The sequence below is a fragment of the Mus musculus genome, chromosome 5, assembly GCF_000001635.26.
Source record: "Mus musculus strain C57BL/6J chromosome 5, GRCm38.p6 C57BL/6J".
Classification (NCBI taxonomy): domain Eukaryota; kingdom Metazoa; phylum Chordata; class Mammalia; order Rodentia; family Muridae; genus Mus; species Mus musculus.
The window spans coordinates 76745453-76761887 of record NC_000071.6 but is presented as its reverse complement, the minus strand read 5'-3'; the positions used below and the strand labels follow the sequence as shown (position 1 = coordinate 76761887).

At 44.7% G+C, this 16435-nt stretch overlaps 1 protein-coding gene across 6 annotated transcripts in view; it reads right to left on the bottom strand.

Moving 5' to 3' along the window:
• Nucleotides 1–16435, bottom strand: part of Cracd (capping protein inhibiting regulator of actin) — a 215926-nt gene that overhangs the window by 111667 nt on the left and 87824 nt on the right. For all 6 annotated transcript variants that reach the window (XM_006535003.4, XM_017320926.2, XM_006535010.4 and 3 more), the window contains exon 2: nucleotides 2157–2302. The gene's annotated coding sequence lies outside the window, so the exon portion shown is untranslated. The remainder of the gene's footprint in view (nucleotides 1–2156; nucleotides 2303–16435) is intronic.

Sequence of the window (16435 nt, the reverse complement as noted above, 5' to 3'; positions counted from 1 at the left end):
ACCAGTCATCCCTGTACAGCCTCCTTGTCCTCGCCTCTGTCCCTTTCAACTTGCCTCTTGCTCTTCTTCTCAGTAAATTCCTAACCTTTCTGGTTTGACCCCAGGCATTTTCATTCCTCCTATGACTTTGTCCTATCTCTCAGATGGAGAACAGCATTAAGCATGTACAATCCTGACTGAGACTTAGACACTCCTCAGAAGTAACTGCCTTTGGCTGGGACACCATTCTTAACCATGTGTCCTCATAGGCATGGAGGTGTTCTGCTCCACGTTGGTTGTAGCTCTCCTGTTGCAGGCATCTCTCTCGAGGCTGCACCTAGTGTACCACTCCTGGTTTGGCCTCACACTCGGGATCGGTTAGGTGAGCTTCATGTAAGAGGCACTTAAATGTAATGGAAAGTAAATGTATTGAGTGTTTCAGAATCTCCTGGTTCGAGTGTATTAAGCAAGTGACTTGGAGCATGGCGTGTGTGTGTGTGTGTGTGTGTACATGTGTGTAAATTTTTTCTGTTTCGTGAGCAAAGATATTGTGTTCCTGTCACTAAGTGTTCTACATGCCACAGAAATTGCAGTATTATTTTCCTGAAAAAGCTCCTAAAAAGGAAAAAAAAAGTAAGCAAGCAAGCATCTGACCTCAGTATTTGTCAGGACCTGAGGGGGGAAAGCAAGCAGGGAGTGACAGGGAGTGAGACCCGGATGAGGAGTCTTTCTTATTTGATGGGAAGGAGAGGAGGAGCCATCCTGAGATGGAGCTGAACAATACAGACGGACTGCATGGCTGTGTGCAGTTTAACTGTGAAGGAAATACACTTAGAATTCCGAGTCACATTGATAAGAACTCGGAGACACTGTTTGGCTGTTTTGAACATGTGCCTCAGAGGGCAGGTGTTAGAAGCTTCGTTTTGAAGGGAATAGTGTTAGGATGTGAGGACTTCCCTGGTCACAAGGAACTGTGCCTTCAAGGATGGACAGATGTTATCCCAATGGACAAATGTTATTGCCGTGTGGCTTATCGTGAGTGAGCACGCATTTGGCCCTCTCTTGCTCCCCAGGCTCGTCCTGTGCCCTTTCTCCTTCCATAGCATGAGAGAACAGGGCTCTTACCAGCTACCAATGGCAGCTGCCTGGACCTTGCAGCCTCCAGAGCCATGAGCCAAGGAAGTCTGGGTTGTTTGTTTCTTTGTTTGTTTGTTCTTTATAAATTACCCAGGCCCGTTTATTCTGTTGCAGAGGTAGGAAAGGAGCTAAGGCAGAATCTAAACCACAGAAATGCATTTATTTATTTTCTTTGGACCTGACCTCGCCTCTCCACACTCTCTCCCTACCCCAGTCAGCCTGTCTCAGCACACTGGCTCTTGGCTATGCCTGTGGCGTGCAAGCTCTGTTCTTTCCTCCCAGCCTTAGATTGCTGCTTCCTCTGCCTGGAATGTGACTTCCTCAGAGGTCCTGTTCCTGAGAAGAAATGCCATGACAGGCATTACAACTCTCTGACCAGGCTTGGGGCATGAATTAAGTGTAATCAGGTGTTTAAATATACCACACATGCCAGCAGGAACACTGACGGCCGTCTTCTTTGACCTTAACCCAGCTTCTCTGAGGTCAAGAGCAGAATGACTCTATTCTTGGGAGGGAGGCAGGTGGGGAAGGTCTCCCAGGTCCAGTGCTCAGATGAGGACTGAGTACTGAACCACAGAGCCACGCTCTGTGATCCAAAATCACCACAGGACAGAAGGCGCCTTCCTACGGCACAGGATGGAATAACAGCAAAAAGCCAATAAAAATAACAGTGACACAATATTTTATGCACCCTATTTGCAAAGGCTCTTCCTATGTTTGTTGGTTTAGTAAAAGAGCTGATGTTCAACAAATATCAGCACCTTGTTCAAGTTCACTCAGCTGCTAAGTAGGAGGGCGGGGAACCTGTTCTAGAATCAGATCATGGGTGACAAAGACCACCAACGCCCATATTTAGTGAAGGTGCCCTGCCCATTTTACAGTCCAGTGCTCACAAGCATACACACACACACACACACATGTACACACACACACACACACACACACACATGTACACGTACACACACACACTCGTGAAACATTCTCCGGTACCTTCTCCATAAGCAACTTCCCAGCCAGCACGCTCTATGCAGGGGACTTACTGTTATGAACGGACACAACTCCTATTGTTGCCGGATAATTCACCACCGAGCCTTTCTTCTTGTAGAAAGGTGGACCCACCTCGGGGATGTGCGTCAGGAACCAGGGTGCAACACCGAGACAGCCTGGGAATCACAGCTCTTGGGAACTGTGGAGAAAAGAGCAAACAGAGGCATTTTTTTATGTCTTTCATCTTCGCCTCAGAAGCCATTAGCACGGATCTCCTTTCTGTTTCTTGACCAAAGTCAGTAAAAAGAGGTGGGCTTTGCTTGCTTGCTTTGCCAGAGTTTTAATTAGGTCTAGGCCATACTGCATTTCACTGCATATCCTACATGTTATTGTATGGCTTTAAGTGTATTTATGAAAAACTTCCTGTTTTTAAGGGGACCAAAAGAACCACATTGATGACTATTGGGACTTTCATATTCCTATACACAGTTGTTTTACATTTCCTCTTCATGGGAGATGAGCTACAACTGGAGGAGCTACAGGAGAGTGGGGGTGGGGATGGGGCCAACCAGGTCCTCTCTCTCCCCAGAGGGAGGAAATCTTTCCACTCAGATTACATTCAGATTTAACTAGGTGAACATTTCCTGTGGACATGCACCCTAGCTCTGCCTGGGTAAAAGCCGTGACACATAGCAGTGGATTTTAACTGGGAACTGAGAGAAGAAAAGCCCAGTTTAGACATAGTTCTTTGCAAACCCAGTGAAACAGGACAGAACCAACAAGAAACCACTCCAGATGGGTCAGTAAAACTGCCTGGAGGGGCTGGAGAGATGGCTCTGTGGTCAATAGCACAGACTGCTCCTCTGGAGGACCTGGTAGAGGAGGCTTTTCAGCTCCTGGCCATGAAGGACTAATTCATATCAGACTAAATTCTAACCGAATGCACCTAGACACTCAGGTGAAAGTCATCTCAAAATGTGTTTAAACGGATGGGGAGAGCTGAGTATGGTGATGTACGTCTGTAATCCCAGTATGCAAGAGTGTACACACACACACACAGGCACACAGACACAAATATACTCATAGACACAGACACACACGCAAACACAGACACACACACACACAGGCACATACACAGAAATACAGACACAAAGATACACACACAAACACACAGACATACACACACATACACAGATACATACACAGACACACAGACATACACACACATACACAGATACATACACAGACACACAGACAGATACATACACAGATACACACACAGACACAGAGACAGACACATACACAGATACACAGACACACACACAAACACAGAGAAACACACAGACACATACACAGAAACACAGACACAAAGATACACACACAAACACAAACACATACACAGATACATACATAGACACATACACAGATACACAGACACACACACAGACACATACACAGATACACACACAGACACACACACAAACACAGAGAAACACACAGACACATACACAGAAACACAGACACAAAGATACACACACAAACACAGACACATACACAGATACATACATAGACACATACACAGATACACAGACACACAGACAGACACACAGACACAAATATACACATAGATACAGACACACAGACACACATATAAACACACAGACACATACACAGATACACACACAAACACACAGATACACACACAGACACAAAGACACACACACAAACACAGAGACACACACATAAACACACAGACACAAAGACACATACATAGACACGCACACAGACACAGACACACACACACACACACATGACACAGGAGGCTGAGACAGGAGGAGTAGCCCAGATGCAGTTCAGTGCCACCTTCATTTCCCAGCATCTACATGTTTTTCAGAAGTATAGGACAAGAATCCTGGAAACCGCAGAGAAAGACACAGTTCAGAACCACACCCTGTCTGTCTCACAGGTTGGAGGAGAGACTAGAGGGGGAAAAGCAAGATCACCACAAGAGGAGAGACTAGAGGGGGAAAAGCAAGATCGCCACAAGTGCTCTGCCTCTCTGAGCCGTGGTGAGGGACTACCCCACACAGCAAACAGCACTGACAGGTTAACGGAGCTCTTGGTAGTTCCTGGTGCTTGTGTATGGATAGCTATAGTTCAGAAGCTGCCACTGCCGCTGAAAGAGTGCTGGTAAAAACAACCAGCCAATCAATCAATCAATCAATCAATCAATCAACCAATAACTCAAACAAACAAACACATGGATCAAACAAAGACCCAAAAAGTACCTACTTAACCAGCCTTATGTCACCGTGGTGCCCAGTCTCTTTGACAGAGTGATTGTTAGAAGCCAAAGGAAAGGGCTTTGGGAGAAAACAAATCAAACCCCCCCACAGAAGCCATCTACAGTCTCTAGGATGTGTTATGCATAAAGTGCTTCGTTCAGTCAGCAATGAAGAAGCAGGGGGCTGGAGAGATGGCTCTGTGGTCAATAGCACAGACTGCTCCTCTGGAGGACCTGGTTCTATTCCCAGTACCCACACTGAGGCTCACAACCATCCATAACTTGGGTCCCAAGGGATCTGGTGACCTCTTCTGGCCTCTTAGGGCACTTCATGCAGATTTGCACAGACATATGTGCAGACAAACACTCATACACACAAAATAAATAAACAAGCAAACCAACGATGAATGGTAAGACAATACGAAGGAGAGGAGGAAGAGGAGGAGGAAGAAGAGAAGGAAGAAGAAGAAGAAGAAGAAGAAGAAGAAGAAGAAGAAGAAGAAGAAGAAGAAGAAGAAGAAGAAGAGGAGGAGGAGGAGGAGGAGGAGGAGGAGGAGGAGGAGGAGGAGGAGGAGGAGGAAGAGGAAGAGGAAGAGGAAGAGGAAGAGGAAGAGGAAGAGGAAGAGGAAGAAGAAGAAGAAGAAGAAGAAGAAGAAGAAGAAGAAGAAGAAGAAGAAGAAGAAGAAGAAGAAAAGAAGGATGACGAAGCAGCAGCAGCAGCAACAACATGCCAAACTCTGGCATGATCTAGAGATCCAGAGGTGAGGATTTGGTCTTTAAAGAAGCTACGATTGACACATTCCAGTTTTGGACACATTCCAGTTTATAAAGACTGAAAGGACTGTAACACACACCACTTAGCGGCTTACAATACAAGCAAAAAAGGCAGGGGGTGGGGGGCAAAGCAAACTCAGTAAGGGTACAAAGGTCACAGTTACACTAACTCTTGGCCATTTATGCAAGATTGTGACCACAAATCTTTTCAAGGCCCAAGTCAAGCATGTACAGAAATTAATGTAGATAGTTCATAAAGCAGGTCTAAAGAACTTTCAACCAATGGAAATAAATCAGAGTACTATTAAAATGAATTATTCTGAAATGATTAAAGATTAATAGGAGGCTATAAAAACATAGCCGTTTGTCAAAACTGAGGTAAGATGTACATACAGTGAAAAGTACTGCTATAGGGTGACTCATTTGACACATTATTGTTTGGATACAGGGTCTCACCGTGTGACTCTGGCCCCCCTGGAACTTGCTATGTGAACCCATGTGGCCAGAGCTTACAGAGATCTGCCTGCCTCCATTTCCAGATCTCTGGGATTAAAAACGTGCACCAGGCTCATTTAGGTACATTTCTAATAAAGATCCCAACTTTACAGTCATCAAGAAAACACAGAACACATCTATACTTCCAGAAAGTTCCCTCATGGCCCTGTCTATTGGTTCACTCCATGTCCCCCCTCCCCCCAGGAATACAGTCAATTCCCATGAGCACAGTCAGTTCTTCCTAAGCATCATGTATCAGGCACACACAGTGTGCTCTTTGTGTCCGTCTGGCCGGACACACCCAGGACACTGTCTCTGAGAGCCGTCTGGTCTCTTAAGTGTATCAGCACTGTGATCTTTTTTATGCCTGAAAAATATTCCTTTCATGAAAATACCACATTTGCAGCATCTTCTCATGTGGTTGGACGCTTGTTTCCATTCGGGGCAATTTCAGATAAAGCTGTTTTATTTTTCTATCAGCTTTTTGCAAACAAGCATTTTGATTTCTCTTGGGGAAATGCCTGACCCTAGCAGTGGAACCACCAGGTTTTAGGTCGATGGGTGTTTAACTCTCAGAAACGGCCAGACATCTTTGCAATGTGGTTGTCCCACGTTGCATGCCCATTGATAACATGATAGCTCTGGCTTACACAGCCTCAAGAACGTTTCGGTGTTGCCGACTTCCATTCTGACCTGTCACTGTGACACCTCTAACTGTGTCACAAAAAGACAAAACAATCCCATTTTCTAAATGGGACTTCGATAGACTGTGCCCCAAAGAGGATAAGTAAACCCGTGTACCTGTGGAGGATGTAGCACCATCAGTCTTGGCAAACACAAGCACACCGTGCCGAGACGCCAACTTGTAGCCTCCTCATGAGGAGGCCACCATGAGAAGCACAGAAAATCAGTGCTGCCAAGGGCATCAAGGCAGACTGCTTGTGCATTGTCTGTGCGATTGTACATTGCAATGGTTGCTTCGGAAAATGGGAGGGTAGTTTCTCAAAGCATTAAAAATAAAATTGTCATGTGATATAGACTTTGGAATTCTGAAAAAAATATATGTATATATATTCAGATAGATATTCATTTCATAAATTGAAATGAATTTCAAATTTAGTATTTCAATTTTCAATTTCTTTTTTCTTTTTTTTTTTTTTCTTTACTTTTTGTTTTGTTTTGTTTTCTGAGACAGGGTTTCTCTGTGTAGCCCTGGCTGCCCGGGAACTCACTCTGTAGCCCAGGCTGGCCTTGAACTCAGAAATCCGCCTGTCCCTAGTGCCCAACAATCAAAGCTAATCAACCCCCTATAGCTAAAGAAGAAGATGGATGGGTATAAGCTCCGTGATAAAGCCACAGTGAAGTCCGTGACCTTGTACACTAACCAAAAACTTAATAAAAAGAAACTAACAGCTGGGCATGGTGGCGCATGCCTTTAATCCCAGCACTCGAGAGGCAGACACAGGTAGATTTCTGAGTCTGAGGCCAGCCTGGTCTACAAAGTGAGTTCCAGGACAGCCAGGGCTATACAGAGAAACCCTGTCTCGGAAAGCCATAAAAAAAAGAAACTAACAAATATATCTGGGTAGTTTTCCCAAATATGAGCACAAAGTCACTAAGAAAGAAGCAATACATTAACAGACAGGAGCAAACAGCACAAGGCCAAAAAACAAAAACAAAAACAACAAATTCTGACCCAGACGGCTGAAAAGAGACCACCCTGGAAGGCGTGGAAAGCAAGTTGCACAATCCAGTGTCACAGGACCACCCCATGGAGAATCAGGACACTCAGGAAGCCCAGCATGTGGCCACACCTACAGGATTCATCTCCTCCTACAAGCCTGGATACCTGTGACCTGGCAGCAGAGTGTAACAGATACGAGGAAGCTACTCGGAGCTTTCTGCCCAGGAGCGGAGACTGCACGGCCTGTTAATTCTGGTCAGGTGGGATGAGGTTTCCCTCAGCAGGACCTCAGATAGGCAGGCGTGGTCCCTTTAAACAGCCCCTCAGCCCACTCGTGCCATTTTGGTTATTAGCCTAGCCTTTAACAGCGGAAGCATCTCTCCAGCCCTCACCCCCTTTCTCATTAGCAACAGGTGACACTTGTGGGTTTTGGTGACTCTCAGTGAACAGCATGACCTGAATAGTGATACTTTCCTCCCTGTCCTCCCCTACAGACAGCAGGGCACAGCAGGAATGGTCTGGACTTCAGGTCAGGAGACCCTTATTTTAGCCTAGATATGAAATCTATAAAGCTAAAAGTAAAATAAAAGCATTGTCATTGGTAACCCCCCGCCCCCAACACACACACCTTATCAAAGGAGGCAGCTCGGAGCGGGGTTTCAGAGCACCTGCACCGTCCTATGTTTTCCTATCTTTCCATTGTAGAGAAAACACATCTTAATCGGTTGGGATAATCTGCAAGACTCTTGCTATTATTTATTTTTATTTCACATTCTCTTTTCACCATTACATTTCAGAGGCAAGTCATCTATTTCTGCTAGCTCCATTATCTATGTCTGCTAAGTCCATCATCTATGTCTGCTAGCTCCATTATCCTTGTCTGCTAGGTTCATGATCTATGTCTGCTAGGTTCACGATCTATTCTTGCTAGTTCCATTATCTATGTATGCTAGCTTCATGATCTATTCCTGCTAGCTCTATCATCTATTTTTGCTAGCTCCATTCCTATCCCTACCAGCTCCATCATCTATGCCTGCCAGCTCCACTGTCTATGCCTGCTACCCCACCATCTCAACACTGTTCTCTTAACTCCCCAAATTACTGCTCACCAGTCTGCTCACATTCCACTTTCGAAAAACACTTACACCTTCTGAGTTCCAAGTAAAACTCTTGCTCAATTTGCATCGAACACTCACAACCCTCCTACCTATAGATCCACAATACAGGATGCTGTTATCTGAGGTCACTATACACTTTCCTCCTTTCTTTTCCTTGGTTCTGTGTCTTCCTAGCTGCACTGAGCCCTCCATACACTCTCCTCCACAGATAAATCTTCAAAGGGACTGTCTGTTCCTTACCAGCTATAAAGTCAGTGTAGCTGTTCGAGCACTAATACCGGCCATTAGACAGGTTGATTCTCCATGACTCTCCATGTCTGGTTGTTTGGGTTTATTGTTCATTTATTGTTTTTAATTTTATTTGTCTCTTTGACTTGCTATCTCTGTCACCGCCCTGATCCAGGCTCTCATCTCAGCAGGCCTGACGAGGCTGCAGTATCCTATGATTCAGCAAATTAATTCAGCGCATCCTGTTTGCATAAGTTACTCTCTTTCTACGAAACATGTGATTACGTCTGGGTACTCGCACAGTAAGTTTGTGAGTGTGGCATCCCGGGATCCACAGACTGGCCCCACTTTACCTCTCTAAGCTTGTGCCCATACCCAACACTTACCAACCCCCTAAACAAATTATCAATGTCCTTGCTATCACACAAGAATATCCAGGATGAGTCTCTACCCTACGCTCCTCTCCTCTCCCGGCTATCCACGTCACTTCCTCTTCTTCTTTTCTTCCCCTCTCTCCCTTTCCCCTCTCTGGATCTTTCCATCCCTTGCAGTGCAGGAGGCATAAAACCCATGCTGTGCCCTTATGGAAGCTAGACAAATGCTCTTCTATAGAAACACACCCAGTCCCAGCTCCTATTGTTTCTCATACAATAGGATGAGTATAGGGGTTGTTTGTTTTTTTCTGGGTTTTGCTGAGACCTTCCACTTGACACCCCACTGTCCCTGTGACTCGTGATCCCATCCCGCAGAGGTAACAGCATGAGTAAAATATCCACAAAGAACCCAAACTGGTGGGGACTGCAACTATCACTCCAACCAAACCAGAAAGCACATGATGTGCAGGGAACAGAAGGACAGGGAAGGAAGGGTCCTCTGTGCCTGTGTCGGTGGCATCAAGATGCTACTCCATTACAGAGGGCAGAGGGGGAGGAGGACGAAGGACAAAGGAAGGGTTTTGTTCTGTGGCTCAGTGAAAGTACAAACAGAACCTGACCATGGTCCACAGAACCGGCTCCATTGTTTTTGGTAAAGTAGTTCAGCAGATAAATACCTTTGTGGATGCTTGAATTGCAGATGAGTGACCCATCTGCTTTATTTCCAGCTTCTCAAAGGTCGGTGTTCACAAGCACATCTTAGTGGGTAACTGCATCCCCACTGACACTTGCCTGGAGAATAAGCAGCTATTAATTTACTATAGCCTTGAGGTCACAGCTAGGGTTCGGACCTGAAGGCTGAGGCTTTGATGAAGAATCTAGAACCTGCTGCCAGGGAGAGAAGGCAAACTTTGAGAACACCTCCTGGGCCCTTTCCTTTGAGAATACCATTCCCTGACCCAAGGCTCCCAGTCAGATGGTAACAATTCTTTAGGCTTCAGACACAGAGCAAAGACAGCCAGCCACTCCCAAACCTGTAACATCTCGTTCTCTACTCTCTCCCTCCACTTCACGATTCACCTAGCTGTACTCTCCCATACTGGGACTTTGGAATATTGTAGAGATTCTCTCCTGGTTTAGCTATGAAAAGAAATCCCATACTAGCCCACTCTCAAACAGTAGGAATACACTCCCACCATCCAGACATACCTAGCCCCTGATGGCTTAAGGTCATTTCAGGAGCTGCAGAAGAATAAGCTGATTGATTGGCTTAGCTCCAGTTTCATCAAGACAGCTTATTCACAAGCACAGCTTAGGCAATAACTGCATCTCCCTGACACTAGACTGGAGAATCATCTAGTCATCAACCAGGAAAGCCTGCAGCCTCAATGATCCTATTTGTCTCCATGTGTTGGTTTGCAGTCAGTTGCTGAAGTGCTAACAGCAGGCTCTGTAAAAACCATCTCATCCCCTGCACCACAGCAGTAGAAGAAAAGGTACCTGGCCCTCTTGTTTTTCCCAAATCCCTCCATCTAAAAGGTATCCTGGGATCCGACCAATCTGGGCCTTCCATATCTTTCCAGGAATCCTTTGTGCACACAAGCACACAGAGCTATATAATAATTAGTGTACTCAATTCTTCCTCTCCCCATTGACAAAGTAGTCACATTTAGATCCAGTAATCTCACTTTTGAATAGATGTTCAAAGGTTTTTTTTTTCCTAATAAAATTGATTTTTATTTTATGTGCATTGGTGTTTTGCCTGCATGTATGTCTGTGGGGATGTCAGATCTTAGAGTTACAGACAGTTGTGAGCTGCCTTGTGGTTGCTGGGAATTGAACTCAGGACCTCTGGAAGAGGCATCAATGCCCCTAACCACTGAGCCATCTCTCCAGCTCCAACGTTCAAAGTTTTAAATCACTAGGCAAAGAGATTTCTGCACTTGCATAGGTAGTACAGTTTATTCCCACAAGCCACGTTACAGAGGAACCTAAGAGTCTATCAACAAATGTGTGATAGCTGTGCAGGAGAATTCCACTCAGCCCCAAGGAAGAAAGACAGTGCATCATTTATTACAATAGGGCTCAACTTTAGGACATAGCGTCAGATCAGATACGCTAGGCACAGAAAGCTAAATCCCACATCTTCTTTCTCATCATGAGCAGAATATATGTGCTGGTTAGCATTTATCAACACAAGACAACCCACAGACATCTGAGAAGACAAATTCTCAGTGGAGAAAATGCCCCCATCAGACTGGCCTATTGGCAAGTCAGTGAGGTCATTTGTTTTTTATTAATGATTGATGTGGTGGGGGGCGGAGCAGCCCTAACCTCTACATATAAGAGAATGCCTATGGAAATAAATGGGTAGATTGGTTACAAAAGAAAAAGGTTCTGACTTTTGAACTTCTAATGCTCGGATCTATTTATGGATATCAGACTGATTTATTTACTTACTCCCTTTGGGACTTCTAGAGAGCAAGCATCAATTTAACATTAGAAATAATGTTCATCTGAGTAAATCAAAATGTTTCACGTGAATTATCTCATTAATCTTCCATGGTATTAGAGGGACAACATGATTTATCAATATTTATAGCCTTAAAAGGGGAATGTTGACTGGGCAAATGTCCTATCCACAGTCACGTAGTCTCTTTTGTCACCCTGGAGCTTCTTGTAGGAGGGAAATTATTTACTTCATCTACCCGAAGCAGACAAGGATACCTTGAGGCACCAATATGGTGGCTTAACAGGGTAGAGCTGGTGAGTTACTGCCCATTGCTCAAATTTTGCTCCCAGCCTGAGTTTACAAATAAAGTTTTAATGAAAGGCAGCCTCAACCACTCGTTAAAGCATCACCTTACCACTGCTGCTGCAAGGTGGCAGAGCTGAGTACTTACTGCAAGGTGGCAGAGCTGAGTACTTACTGCAAGGTGGCAGAGCTGAGTACTTACTGCAAGGTGGCAGAGCTGAGTACTTACTGCAAGGTGGCAGAGCTGAGTACTTACTTACTGCAAGGTGGCAGAGCTGAGTACTTACTTACCTTAGGCCGTTGTCCCCAAGTCTAAAGGATTTATTATTTGGCCCTTTACAGAAAGTTTGCCCTTAACACAGAGAGCGCCCCAATCAATGGAACAGATTAAACAGCACTTCTGTCTGTTACTTCTAAATTATCAACTATTGCTAGGACTAAAGATGTCTTTATTACACAATTATTACACAATTATTATCTAATTGTGGGCGGTGGGTCAAACATCTTGCACAAGACTTTGGAGGTCACAGGACAACCTGTTGTGTGGTTGGTTCTTGAATTCCACCACCCAGGGCTTGAACTCATGTCCTCAGATTTCCGGCAAGCACTTTAACCCACTGAACCTTCTCTCTGGCCATTGGGTTTTGAATTCTTCAGTAAGGAGCGCCTTGAATTCATCACTTTTCTTTCCCTTACCCTCACCATTGTAAAAACATGGCACACGGACAGGGGTGGGCTTAGGCAAACACATCTTTATTGTAAAGTGAAGCTGTTTTAGATGGCTCCTAAGGGAATCCTTTATCTGCATTAGCTTGCCCTCTTTGCCACCTACTCGTTTCAAAGGAGATTATAAAAGAATAACATTCAAAGTATTTAATTTAAAAGCTCCAGATCTAGAAATAAGACTACCCATCTTTGATTCAAAATTCTGCTTTTCATCAAAGTGTTACTTGGAGTCTTCCCTGCCTAGTCAGGCTGTGATTAACACCAGCTAAGGGCTAACATTCTCAGAAGCTGAGAATCCAAAACAGGCACCAATAGTTTAAAAAGGAAGACACTTGCCAGGGGGTGACTGTGCAGGCCCTTGATCCCAGCACTTGGGAGGTAGAGGCAGGAAGATCTCTATGAGTTTGAGGCCAGCCTGCCTACAGAGTGAGTTCCAGGACAGACAGTACTACACAGAGAGAGATCCTGGCTTGAAAAACAAACAAACAAACAAACAAATAAAATCAACCAGACAAACAAACAAACAAACAAACAGAAAAGGAAGAAACTTCATTTTCCTGAGATTCGATTCCTCTGATGGTCACATATAACAAAACCATCCTTGGTCCCCAAGTCTGTGTTTCCCCTGCCCACATGCCACAAAAGACAGCCCTCCCTCTGCATGGTCCCTTCTAATTTTATCCTTTTCTAAAGATAAATGTAAATTTATGCAAAAGCAAGGAACTATTTCTGTCCTTCCTGGCAGAATCACTTTCATTAAATGATCTCCCGATTAAAAACAAACCTCTCACGCTAAGCTACCCACACACACCTGAGATGCGGGAGCCAGTCTTCAATTACCAGGAACAGTGACCACATTTCAGGTAATTATTTTCTTCAATGACATTAAAGGTATTTTTTTATAAAGCTACGGATATTATTTAGGATGGATGACAGTTCTGTAATTTTCATACTATATTAAGAACCCTTGGATAAACCTCTTATCTCTTCTCACATTTTATCTTCTCTCCATCTTTGTCTTGCACAGATAGACAGGTCCAATATGAAAAGAAATGAGGGCTGAGGGTGTAGTTTAGTGGTGGAGCCTTGACTCACACCTGCACGGCTCTGGATTCAATCCTCCAAAGGGAATGATGAAATATACCCAAGGGAGCTATGTTGGGGACTGGTTCTAATGCTTTGTCTTAATTCGGCTCCCAAAAGCCATGCTTCTAGATGCTCAGGGTCCCTATCCCTAGCCGACTTTGATTGGTAATGAAGAACTGCTGTACAGCCAATAGCTGGGCAGAGAGACAGAGGCGGGACTTTTAGACTGCTCCCACAAGGGGTGGGGGTGGAGGGACAGAATCGCTATGATTGGAGAGCAGAGAGATGAGGTAGCAGAGATGTTAATTCAGGAGGAAGACTGGCGGGGAGTGTGTGCTAGTCATGGGGAGGTTTGGGAAGTTCACAACCACTGAGCTAATAAGGCATATTAAAAATATCGCCCTCTGTGTGTGTGTGTGTTTGTGTGTGTGTGTGTGTGTGTCTTGGATGGGTGCAGACTGCATGTGACCCATAGGAGCTCAGTGCAGATTAACTGTTCACGGCTACAATGCTAATCCTTATTCTCATACTTAAATTAGGGAGAAACAACATATACCTTTTCCTCAAAAGAAAGATATAAAAATACAGGATACGGGAATGATTTAGGTAGGATTTTCCATTATATATGGCTTTAATAATACGTATTACTTTTTATTAAAGAGAAATTCAAAGAAAGCTGTTAGTAATATCTTAAATGTTCTTTAAAGTCAAGGATAAGACTCTAGGTCTCATCAAATATCATGACTAGCAAGATGTATGTGGTCTGAAGAGGATGCCAGCGCTACAACCAAAACCAGGGGAGTCAGAGGGCTCACTCACACACAGAATGAGTGTGTGTAGTTTTTCCACAAAGACCCTGTCTTTGTCAGTATTCTATTGTGAAGAGACAACATGAGCAAGGCCACTCTTATAAAGAAAAGCATTTAACTGGGGGTTTCCTACAGTTTCAGAGTTTTAGTCTATTATATACACAGCAGGAAGCATGGCAGCTTGCAGGCAGACATGTGCTGGAGAAAGACCTGAGAGTTCTACATCAGATACAAAGGCAGCAGCAGAAGAGAGAGACACAGAGTCTGGCTGGAGCACTGAGAACCCCAAAGCCCAACCCCAGTGACACACTTCCTCCAACAAGGCCACACCTTCTAGTGTCACCTTCTCCCTGGTGACAAAGCATTCAAATCTGTGAGTCTATGGGAGGTATTATTCAAACCACCACAGACCCCTTCCCAAGCGACAGGTGAAAATACAGGAGTACAGTACTAAACTGCTGATCAGCCATGACAACAGTCACTTTTCCTCAAGATGGTTTGATTGACTGATTGATTGATTGATTGATATGGCTTCTCTGTGTAGCTCTGACTGTCCTGGAACTCACCCTGTAGACTAGGCTTGCTTTGAACTCAAGAGATCTACTTTCTTCTGCCTTCCTATTGCTGGGATTAAAAGCCTACTTATGATGGCTTTATTAACAGGGCTTGAAGAGCGCTCCTTTCTCTACACCATCCAATGCTACAGTGTAAAAGTGCTGTCCACAGCTTACAACATGGCCGCACTTCTGCATCAAGAGATGACTAGTGCTCATAGGGAGAAATGGCTTTGGGCTGGTTGTGAAGAAAGATGTTAGTTGCTACACAGGGAAGCAAGAACTCTTAAAGGCTGAAGTGACCAAGAGAGACATGCATGTTCTTCTGGAGTACACACAGCAACACTGACAAAGGAAGTGTGGTCTCAACACTGGATCTGAAAGAGTCTCTCCCTGGCTAGGTCCTTCTGAGCTCCACTGATGGCAGAGGCAGCCAGGTGACATCAGCTCTGTGGATGCGATTGTTGCCTGTCACCAAGTGACACACATTCCCCTCTCTCCCTGCAGACATATCAACACAGAGATGACAGCTAGCCATAAAGATAAAGCATTATTTCCTCCTAAAACAAACATTGAGTGGACAATTTGTGGGCCTGAGATTTAGCATCTTCCATAAAATATTCATAAAACAGCTGCCAATTAAGCTGAAATGATTGCAGCTCAAATGCCCTGCCTCTCTACTTTGAGATTAGCATGCAGAGTGCTCACTGGGTCTACTTTTATTCTAGAAGGCAATGGCCTGGTGGACAATCTTTATTATTTCTTTTGGGGGCACTTATAAACAGACTATTTATATGAATTCTGGAGCGGGCAGAGACAGCCAGGTAAAAGCACCATTTCAGCGAAACAGAGGAGCCAACAGGCAGCTCATTGTCAGAAAAGCCAACCTGAAAGATCCAGACTCCCTCTCCCTCCCTCCCTCCCCCCCATTTCTCTTTTCTTATTTTTACAGTTTCATACATGAACAGATTTAACCCCTATTGTTTTCTCTTCTTCCCATTCTTTTCCTGATAACCTCTTTTTTTTCCCCCAGCTAGTCCCTCTCCTCCCTCCCTCCTCAAACCCCACCCCCCGGGGGTGTGTGCCCTACTGGGTTTGGGGCTGCTGGGTGTGTACTGATGGGGAGCTATTTTTCAGAGTTTGGACAAGTTATCAGTGGCAACAACACTAAAAATGACTCCCCTTCCCCTGGCCACCACTAACTACCAAAAGCTCCTCAAAGAGCTCTCTCTCTCTCTCCATTATGAAAGGCTGATTGGGCCAATCAACCAATTAACCACAGCAGCTGTGGGTTCAAGACTGTACTGGCCATGTCGTAGGCTCCAGCTACATCAGAGAGCATTTTTAGACATCAGGAAGACATTGAGTCCAGAGAAACAGGGCATTTGGCATCCCTATTGGATCTGTGCAGAGACTCTTTGCACTAAGTGTCAGCAACCACATTT